We start from the raw sequence: 9269 nt of genomic DNA on the forward strand, positions 1-9269 counted from the left end.
AAAAAGGGTTATTTTAAGTTTATTTTGGGGGGATATATACCCCTTCCCAATTCCCTCTTTTTGCTTTAATAAGTACATTTTAATAGTTTGATGAGCTCTTTCAACTATGCCTTGTCCCTGTGGATTGTATGGGATTCCTGTTATATGAGTAATGCCAAATGATGAGCAAAATTGTTTAAAAGAGATAGAAGTATAGCCAGGACCATTATCTGTTTTTAACTGTTTTGGAATGCCCACAGTGGCAAAATTTTGTAAGCAATGAGCTATAATATCTTTAGTTTTTTCTCCAGCATGAAGGGAGCCCATCAAAAATCCGGAAGAAGTATCAACTGTAACATGCAAATATTTTAATTTTCCAAATTCTGGCAAGTGTGTGACGTCCATCTGCCAAATATGGTTAGGTATCAGTCCTCTAGGATTGACTCCAAGATTAACTTGTGGTAAAAAGGTCACACAATTTTGACATTGTTTTATTATTTGTCTAGCTTGTTCCTTAGTTATTTTAAAATGCTTTTGTAAAGTATTAGCATTGACATGGAACCTTTTATGAAAATTTGTAGCTTCTTCTAGTGTAGAGAAAATATGTATGTCATGTGTAGTTTTATCTGCTAAATCATTGCCCAAACTAAGGGCTCCAGGCAATCCTGTATGTGCTCTGATATGTCCTATAAAGAATGGATTTTTTCTGTCCCAGATTAAACTTTGTATAGTGGAAAAAAAGAGAAAACAGTAGAGGAAGGGGAAATCCTACCAGCATCTTCAAGGGATACCATAGCATTAACTATATACTGACTATCAGAAAATAAATTAAATACAGAAACTTTAAACATCACAAAAGCTTGTAAAACTGCATTAAGCTCTACCTTTTGAGCTGATTGTTTGGGTACTGAAAATGTAAAAGTTCGATCAGGGGTAACTACTGCTGCTATACCATTATTTGACCCATCGGTGAATACATTTGGAGCATTCATGATAGGTGTTTTTCTTGTCATTTTTGGAAAAACTACAGGATGAGAAGACCAAAAAGACAACAAAGGATTAGATGGTAAGTGGTTATCAAATGAAACATTAGATTTGCACATGATTATTTTCCAAGTATTTAACTCATTAGCTAACTCATCAATTTGATCCATAGTATATGGAGTAATAATTTTATTGGGAGAAATCCCAAACACTCCCTTTGCTGCTTTTATTCCTTTGAGTATCAATTGTCCTATAGCCTCAGGATACCGAGTAAGAATAGTGTTAGGAGGATAAGATAAATATATCCACAATAATGGACCTTCTTGCCAAAACACTCCTGTAGGAATATTTTTTGTTGGTAGTACAATAAATAATAAAGGCAAACTTATATCAATTCTATCTAGATGCACATTTTCCATATATGTTTCAATGATTTTTAATGCCTTTCTTGCTTCAGGCGTTAACCTTCGGGGTGAATTTGGATCTGATGGACCTTTTAGGATATCAAATAAAGGTCCCAACTCTCCTGTTGGTATGCCTAGATAAGGCCTTATCCATTTTATGTCTCCCAATAACTTTTGAAAGTTGTTAAGTGATTTGAGTTGATCTACTTGTATTTGAATTTTTGGTGGACGGACCATGGTTGAGGATAATAGAACTCCTAAATAATTAATTGGAAAATTTAATTGTACTTTATCTATTGCTATCTCTAGATTATAACTTTTTATAAGTTTGTAAGTGTGGCATAACATTCTAGCAATGTGTTTTTATCTTTGTGTGCTAACAATACATCATCTATATAGTGGAATATTTGTAGTTCAGGATTTTGATTTCTAAGTGGCTGGATTGCTTTATTAACATAAATTTGACACATAGTTGGGCTGTTAGCCATCCCTTGAGGGAGTACTTTCCATTCATATCTCTGATCAGGACCTTCATGATTCAGTGCAGGGATAGTAAATGCAAAACGTGGACTATCCTCAGAATGAATTGGAATTGAAAAAAAAAACAATCTTTAATATCTATAACTAAAACATACCAGGTTTTTGGCAAAGCAGACAATTGGGGAATCCCCGATTGAGCAGGTCCCATTGTAACCATCTCATTATTAATGGCTCTTAAATCTTGCAATAATCTCCATTTACCAGATTTCTTTTTGATGACAAAAATGAGAGTATTATGGGGAGATACAGAAGGTTGTATATGTCCCTCCACTAATTGTTGTTTGACCAGGTCATGGGCTGCTTGTACCTTTTTCTTTAGTCAGGGGCCACTGAGGAACCCATACTGGTCTTTCTGATTTCCAAGTAATTTTTACTGTCTCAGTGACCGCTCCTGAAAACCCAATCCATGTCTATCTATTTCTTGATCTATTTGTATTGGTGCCACAATACTTTGTCCTTTTTATCCTAATCCTTTTCCTTTCCTAAAACCTTATCTAGCCTTTATAGTGGGTGCATTTGAATTGATGTTGTTTGTTAATGTCAGACCTAATTGATCTAGGACATCTCATCCTCATAAATTTATAGGAAGATGATCCCATACACACGGCTGTATAGTTCCTTCACATCCTTCAGGATCCTTCCAATCTAATACCATTGCACTTCTATGGGGATTAGTCGCCACTCCTAGGCCTCGAAGCATTTGAGTGCCTTGTTGTAATGGCCAATGTTTTGGCCATTCTTGATGAGAGATGATGCTAAGGTCTGCACCTGTATCCAGTAGCCCATTAAATTCATGTCCTTGAATATTTAGTTTTAGCATGGGGCGAGAATCTAAATTTAAAGACAGCATAGCCCAATCTACACCTGTGGAGCCTAATCCCTTGGAACCTCTTTCTACAGTACGACTGAGAAATTTATCATGTAGGCTGGGTGTTATTAATAACTGTGCTATTCTATCTCCTGGTGAAATTACTGATATACTCTTTGGAGAACTGGCTATAATTTTTACTTCATCTTCATAATCGGGATCAATTACCCCAGGACTTATCATAAGTCCTTTTAGAGTAGAAGAGCTGCGTCCCAATAATAAGCCTACTGTTCCTTGGGGAAGAGGTCCTTTTTATCCTGTGGGAATGATTTGACCTCCCATCTCTGGAGTTGTAGTGCTCTGGCTGAGGCGCAGATGTCCAACCCTGCGCTCCTTCTGGTTTGTCTGATGAGAGATCTGATGGATAATGTGTCCTGGGCACTACCCTGATGGTGTTGCTGGGTTCCTCCAGTGCTCCGTATATTTGTGGTCATGGGCATTGGAGCATTGGGCCCCCCAGTCCGTTTTTTGGCAATGAAGTCCAATTTTTTCCTCCACGATATCATGGATAAACGCCTGGTCCTTGTTTGTTTTTTGATAATAGAGTACCCTCTATAGAGTTTGAGAACGGCATTCATTAGCCCAATGTCTCCCTCTATGGCATCGTGGGCAAATACCCGGTATTCTACTTCTCTGATACCTAGTTTTGTTAAACCCTCCTCCTATGGGGCAACTCCTTTTAAAATGTCCTGTTTGTTCACAATTGTAGCATGTTTTTGGCCTGGCATCTAAAGCCTGTTGTACTACAGCTGCCAAGGCTTGCCCTTGTTCATTAATGTCTCTACATAATTTAATATATGTGTTTAAATCTCCATGTTTCCATGGTCTAATGGCCTCCCTGCACCATCTATTTGCTTGTTCATAGGCTAATTGTTTTATTAATGGCATTGCTTGATTTACATCCCCAAGATTCTAGTAGCTGTTTGTATAAGCCTATCTACAAATTCAGTGTAAGGTTCATTAGCTCCTTGTATTATCTTAGATAATTGACCTTGTAAATCTCCATGTCCTTGTAAAGTCTTCCATGCCCTCACTGCATCTGCAGCAATTTGTGCGTGTACGCCAGGATCATATCTAATTTGTTGCAGCTGGCCCTCATAAGGTCCCTCTCCTAACAACATATCTAGATTTCTCTGAGGATAACCAGCTGCTGCATTTTGCCTAGCCGTCTCCTTGCAAAATTCCTCATTGGCAACCTTCCATAACAGGTATTGTCCTCCATTTAGCACAGCTTTACACATACTAGCCCAATCTGCTGGCGTCATGTCCAAGTTGGTAATGGATTCAACCAAGCTTACAGTGAAGGGTGCTTGAGGACCATAGGTTGTTACAGCCTCCTTTAATTGCCTCACTGTTTTGAAATCTAAAGCACGGTGAATTTGGTGCCCTCCTGCCTGCTCAAGTACAGGGCATGCTAATCTTTGTCTCAGGATCCCATCTATCAACTACGGGGGTTGAGGGCCACTCAGCATATGTTGTCTCTATAAGTGGCGCCCTCTGGTGATAGAAGGGAGTTAGTAGCAGCCTCTTGTTGTGACTTGTCCCCTGATAGCCTTTCCTTCTCTAAACTCTCTTCCCCTGTCTGACTAACTGGAGAGACTTAATCTTTCACTTGATCAAAAATGTCTTCTCCCTGACTAAGCAAACAAGATTGTACCAACATCCATAATGGTAATGTGCCAACTGGCAGACTTCCTGGGCTTTCCTTTTCTATCCTTTTTAAATCTTCACCATGATGGTCCCATTGTGATATATTTAACAATCCCTCTTTAATGAACCATGGGCTACACCTTTGTATCATCTTAACATATGCCCTTACTGTTCTTGATTTTACTGAGATGCCTCCTTCTCCAGTAATTTACTTAACATCCTTTTGATTTGGTTTTTACTAATTTTTAATTCCATATTTCTTCTATAAAGATAATGCGACCCAACAAGATAACACAAAACAAAACTGAAACAAAACGAAACAAAAACGGAACAAAAATTCGTTGTTATCAGTTTTTCTATTTTCTTGACATGTGTATCTGTGGTCTATCTCTATCTCTTCCTCAGGGCCGGATAACTTTTCTAGCATCCTATTTATTTCTAGGGGCAGGCAGCTTGAAACAAAAACAAAACAAATCAAAACAAGAACACATTGTTTTCTGAAATGGTCACCCATTCTCTCGCCCTGCCCTCAGGGGCGAGCAGTTTCACTTACCCCCAAGCTTCAGACGTTCCCCTTACGGGCCACCAAATGCCGCAGTCTGGCTGGGCACAAATATCCGGGAGGTCACGAGCCACTTGAAGATTCAAGCAGGAACGAACTTTATTCCAGAACCCACGCAAACTCCACGGGAACTCAACCGGAACGCCGCAAGAACTCAAAAGTAGCGGGCACCCGAGGCAGCAGGAGCCGCCCCTTCTGGCAAAATTCCAGGCACCATCTTGACCTGGCCGTGGCTCTCAACAGGCTAGTGTGGAAAGTGCTGCCTGGAGCATTCGCGTGTTTTGTCTGAACACCTTTGTTCAGCTCTTTGGGGGTGAACCAGACCCACTGGGGTCCTGGGCATCTGGTGTTGAGCTTGGTGAGGAACTGCCCATGGTTTCACAGCCCAGCACAGTGCATGAGGACCCCACCTGAGACACTTCTGGGGAGTCCTGGTCTGTCAGCAGCACCTCTGGGAGGTTGGTCTGAGTCTGATGAGGGCTCCATCTCCCACATGTAGTGCAGCCCAGACGCTGGGGAAGGGTGTAGGGCAAACGACACTTCCCACAACCCAGCACAGCTGCCCACAGTTGCAGGGCAGTTAATTATTCAGATCCCCCAGAGTGCAGCCCCAGTATGTGGGTGACTTTGGTGGCAGGAGCAGCTGCTAGGCCTGCTGTCTGCGCATCCCTGAGGGCTCACAAAGGAAGCACAGGCAGTGGCCCTCAGACCATGGCCCCTGGACTGGCAGCTACCGCAGCCTCCCTGGGAATGGGACAGATGTGGAACTTGTTACCCCTCCTGCTGCCAGCTCATCAGAAGTGCCAGGCTGGGCCCGGTGCTAACAGCCCCCAGGGAATGACCATGCTGGCAGAAGTGGAGACGGCTCCGGACTCCAGCTGCGTGACGCTGGGAGACAGGAGGAAACTGAGGCCACCTCACAGTTGCCCAAGTTCCACACGTGGACACGACAGCTGTGGCACCCCATGTGGTCACGCTGAAGCTCAGGAGGGTACCTTGGGCCTGCAAGCCCTCATCCTCACTGCCAAGGAGTGGTGGTTCACCAGACGGGGAGGTGGCCCACTGACACCACTGCTCAGGGTGGAGCCTCCCCCAGGAACTAGCCACCAGCTAAGGGATGCCTCTCTGTGGGGCTCCCACTGAACAAAGCCACAGTCCCTGTCACCCCAGGACCTTTGTAAGGCAATGAGGTCCTAGGTGGGAAGTTGCTCAGAAAAGCAAAAATGAATATCCAAAGATAAGTTGGATTACTTTTTAATAAATAGGTAATAATACATGTCATGGAAAATTCAAAAGTTATCAGAGAAAAACTTCCCCTCCCTATCCACAGGGTCCCTCCTGAGAGCTCAGGTCTATTTAGGATTTTATCCAGGGCTAGAGCATGCGTCTGGGAGCAAATATAGATGAATGAATCCTTTGAAAACCCCAAATATAGCTCCCTCCACACACACTCTTGCATTGATCTTTGCTCTTTTAAAACTTTATTATGAAATCCACCACGCACACCAAAGCAATGGAGAGGTGCCAACACATGTCCACCTCCCAGCTGGACATGGCAAATACCAATGGGAACCCTCCACTGCCACCTGCTTCCCCCATCAGGAGGCCAGGATGCCCTGCACTTAGTCAGCATTTCTGTGCGTGTTTTATGTTCTTATTGCATGCATGTGTCCATAAGCAACATGTAGGGTTAGTGCTCATAGTCTAGAACCTTCCATAGACACTCTACTCCCTGCTGGAGAATGACAGGCTTGCAGCCCCACAGGAAGGTCCTTGGGAAGTGCTGCAGCTGTGGATGCAATCCAGTTCTTGGTGACAAGTCCTTCTCCAGCTTCTCCTGTGACAGCCCAGGATGACACACATCCGCAGGGTTCCTGTTCACAGCCGGACAGAATCACTCTATACGAATACATTAAGATGTATGCACCTGTCCATCCACTGATGGATGCTGACCTGTTTCCCACTTTTCACTACTAAAGACATTTTGGAGGGGAGGATTTTAAGGGCAGTCCCTAACAGGGGCTTCACATCGGGAAAACTTTGTCCAAATCCAAGGACTGTCCAACAGCAAGGGTGAACCTCAGGGCGAGCAAAGCCCTCTGGGTGCACACGCCATGGTGTAGGGCAAGCTCCCGAGAGCAGGGCAGCTGTGCGCGTGCAGGGACAGGGTGTGGGAACCTCCTGGATTTTCCTCTCAATTTTGTTGTGAGCCTAAAACTGGGCCCCAGAATCAAGTCTGTAATAAATATTTAAAATACTCTTTTTCAACACAGCGACAGTCCAAGAAGCCAGTCCCAAGTGGCCGCCCAGTGTGAGACTCCACTTTACCACACTCGGGGGTAGGGTGGGGTGGGGGGGTGGCCAGAGAGAGGCTGGGGTGGCTGGGAGGGGACCAACTGCTGATAAGAGTTTCTCTGGGGAATGACAAAAATGTGCTGGAATTGAAAAGCAGGGATATTTCTGTAACTCTGTGAACACACTAAAAGCATCTAATCGCACACCCAAAACCCATGAATTATATGGTGTGCAAATTTTATCTCAATGTATTTCTTTTTTAAGGGAAAAAAACCAATGCTTTTGTGTGTAATGTGAGATCCTGGATAGGTCCTGGAACAGAAAAAGGGCATTCCAAGGCATGCTGGGAGAGCCAGAGACGCTGCCCGTGGCTGAGCAGTAACCGATGTTCGTTGCCGCCTGGGTATGACACCACCGAGTCGGGGAGACGTCAATCTTAAGGGGAAACTGGTTTGGGGAAAATATACAAGAATTCTCTATATCAAATTTGCAACTTACCTGCAAATCTAACACTATTCCAGGCTTTTAAGTTTAGTTTAAAAAGCCACGCTGCTGTGAACTCCCGGGCGCGGGCTTCTGGTGCCTGCTGGAGGTCACCCATGCCCTGGATGTCGACCGGAAGCCTGGCGGTGGCTCGAGGCCAACAGTAGCTCTAAGCCATCCCTGTGCAGAGGTCCCGGGGATGGACACTTGTACTGCGACCGTCTCAGACAGCCGCCGCGCACGTACCTGGGGTAGGACACACACAGGACGGGCCTGGCCGCTGCCCCCCACAGGTGGAATGGGGCGAGAGCTCCCGCAGGAGCTCGGCCAAGCCTTGCTGGACAAGAAAGACGTCCAGACATGTCCTGCAGGAACGCAGCTCAAGGCAGAGGACACGAGCCCTGGGTTCCAGTCCCAGCACCAAAAAACACAGCAGCCTAAATCGGCCCTTGACAACATGTGCCTCGTACCCTGGGAAAGGACGGGCTGGCCAGTTGGGGCGGCGCCCAGTGGATGCCGGGGGTGCTCAGGGCGAAGCTGTGGCCACTTCTACATCACTGGGACACAAAGGAAAGTCTGGGCTGCCACAGCTGCCCCAAGCAAGGAACTCCTGAGCACTGCGAAGACCGGGCTGCGGTGTGCCTTGGTGGGACCCTCACCCAGGGTCCCACCCCCAGCACCAGATGATTCAGCAGGGCTGTCCCACAGCGAGTGTGCCCCAGGGCCTGGCTTCCTGGCACATGATTCACCTCTGTGAAGGCCACCTTGTTTCTCTGGTGGAAGCCCCTCCCGGGCCAGTCCCACCTTGCAGGAGCAGCCCATGTCACCAGGCCTGGCCAGCCCTAGGCATTGGTTGGGGAATGGGTACACTCCTGGCACAAGTGAAAGCAGAGCAGAGTCCAGATCCTGATGTCTGCACTAGAACACGCCCTTGCCGGTGGGCTGTGAGAAAGAGCTGGTCCACTCAAGGCTGCTTGAGTCTGACTTCAACTGAAGCACAGGACAAGACAGGATCCAACCCTGCCTGAAGCCAGATCATATATTTATGAGCCAACAAATTCCCTTCTTGTCTTCACCAGTTGGATGAGGATTTTTTGCTCGATTCCCGTCTGACACAGGAGGTTGGGCCTTCCCCAGTGTGGCAGCCTGAGGCTCTGTGACAGATGCCATTACCACTGAAGAGCGAGTCCGGGGGGTGGAAGGTGGCACTGAGTTGTAAATAAGCCAGGCACAGAGCGGGGAGTGCCACATGACCCCAGGCTGGCTGGGGGAGGAATTGGGAGGTGTTGGGCAAAGACTGGGCATCAGGCAGGAGGAGAAAGTTCTAGAGATCTGTCCTCAGTGTGGTGACTGCAGCTGATGACAAGGTGCAGCTCTTAAAGTGCCAAGAGGGGCGGGGGCTGTGGCTCAGTGGCAGAGCACTTGCCTTGCATGTGTGAGGCCCTGGTCTGAACCTCAGCACCACGTAAAAATGAAAGAGTAAAATAAAAGCCTCGTGTCCATC

The sequence above is a fragment of the Ictidomys tridecemlineatus genome, chromosome 4, assembly GCF_052094955.1.
Source record: "Ictidomys tridecemlineatus isolate mIctTri1 chromosome 4, mIctTri1.hap1, whole genome shotgun sequence".
Classification (NCBI taxonomy): Eukaryota; Metazoa; Chordata; class Mammalia; order Rodentia; family Sciuridae; genus Ictidomys; species Ictidomys tridecemlineatus.